We start from the raw sequence: 2348 nt of genomic DNA on the forward strand, positions 1-2348 counted from the left end.
TATAAATTGTGAACCGTTTCACAATAACTAATTGGCCAAAATCAAAAAAAAAAAAAAAAAAAACAAAATCCATTTTTTTTATTTGGTCTCCGCTGAACAAATAAACAATTTTTTTTTTATTAAATTCCCAGCTGCTCACAGCTGGAATAAAAAAAAACGGCCCAATTTGTATTTTTTTTCAATTCGGCAATTAGGCAAAAAACAAAAAATATCCTTTCCAATTTTTTTCTTTCGGCATTTCAGAAAAAAGCAACAAAAAAAACAGAATTTTTTTTTTCTCACGGCAAACCCTAAAAAATAAGCCGTCAATTTTTTTTCTTTTGCAGCAAAAAGCCCTAATTCAAAGATTCGATGAAGAAAATATTTACAGTTGCTATTATAACATGATTTAGCAAATGAATTAACAAACATGATTAATCGTATATGCTAAAAATATATAGCAAAAACAAATTCTTATATCATTGACATGACGATTCTATTTGCATATTAACTTAATCTGCATTAAATCAAAATCTACCAATTCTTCATATGATAATTTTAACTGATTAAAACAATGATATGAAAAATGAAATTGGAAATAAATCATCAAACAAAAGAAAAAAAAAAAATTAGTCCGAAAAAAAACCTCTCGGCAAAAAAAAAAATTCAGCCGAATTTTTTTTTTTTTCGAAATTCCATATGTTGTTTACATACAATTTTATGAAAATCATCAAAATAAAAAATCGTGGCCTTTGCTCTGATACCACTTGTGGGATTTATCTGAATGAATCTCTTTATATTCAAGGATTATAACGAATTTTATGAAGATGATCACTAGTCATAAAATAAAATTACATAAACAAAATTAATGGATTAAGAGATAACCTTCGGTCCTAGCAATTACGGCCTATGAACAATATCCCAATGATATTCTCCTATCAGTTGCGCCCAAGATGATATGAGATATGCCCTTTGATTGTGCTAGAATCGATCCAAATTTTCTGTAAAAATTTAGGTTATTTTTGTGTTTTCTGATGAGAGGAGAGATTAGGTTAAAAGAGAATTAGGTTAAAAGAAATGATCTCCCTTTGCCTCTTATTGTAACCGAAAAATGGGAGTGAATAAGGGAGATATTATGTTCCCTAATTCGGCCCATATCACCGAAATAAGGAGTATTATTTCCTTATTTTCGGTTATTCCAAAAATGTATAAAATGTGTTAAATTTTCATCTAGTGAGGATCGAACCCATGACCTCTTGGTTTGTGTACCCTCACTATTACCACTATGACACATTCATCTTGTTGATATTAAATATAACCGATTACATTTAATTACGAATTAACAGATTAATTCGTCCAAGCTAACATTACATACATTTAATTAAATATAACTTATTATATTCAATTTACGAATTGAGAGTTAATTCGTCTCAACTAATATTATTTAATCTTCACTAAATAATTCTCTCATCAACACATTGACTAACTGTTTAGTCATATTAGGCATCAATGTGATCATATTTCTATAACCACATCTCTCAAACACATCCTATAGGTGTGACCTTTAGGGACCAGTTGATCACCGCCATCTGTATGATAATAACGTCAAACTTTCTAGCAAGCCAACTGTTATTAGGTAATCTTTAATAAACTGATTAAAATACGAAGTATACCCTTGTGAACCTGTAAGAGATTTACAAATGTTATCACGCTAATTTGTGGAGGACACAAGCTCCAACAGATTTATGTGAATATGGTTGTGATTGTATGTATGTATATATAGGAGGAGGATTCGTTGAGGAGAGGTTCTGACTTAGCTGCTTGATCGTCTGTTGGTGTCACTTTCCAGGTAGGGTTTCCCTACTCATTATTAGTTACATAATGTGTGGTGATGGTTGTTGTGATTAAAGATTGATTGTATTGTTGAGTTGTTAGACGGTTGTTGTTTTCATACTGTTGAATGGTTTGTATATGTCTGTGATCTTCGGGGCGCGTCTCTGGCTGAGTGGAGTCACTTGAGGGAGTGGCTTCACGCCCTTGGTTCGCCCTCTGTGGAACCCGCCACAGGAGGGGATGTGCACATTAAGGAAACCTGGGTTTATCGCTCAGTGGTGATGAGCGGGGATTTGGTGGGTACGGCTGCGGTCCCCCACTGAAGGTGGGGAGTACTTGTTGCGATGGGTACTGTGGCAGGACTACACACTTTAGTGTGTAGTCAATTGTGTGGAGATTGGTTATGGAGACTGGAGAATTGTTGTGTTGTTGAGTTGTTTATGCACTTGTTCGTTGTGGCTTTGTTTTATGTAATTAGTACTGACCCCGTTTAAATGTTTTAAAAACTGTATTGATCCATTCGGGGGTGGTGAGCA

The sequence above is a fragment of the Silene latifolia genome, chromosome Y, assembly GCF_048544455.1.
Source record: "Silene latifolia isolate original U9 population chromosome Y, ASM4854445v1, whole genome shotgun sequence".
In the NCBI taxonomy this organism is placed as follows: domain Eukaryota; kingdom Viridiplantae; phylum Streptophyta; class Magnoliopsida; order Caryophyllales; family Caryophyllaceae; genus Silene; species Silene latifolia.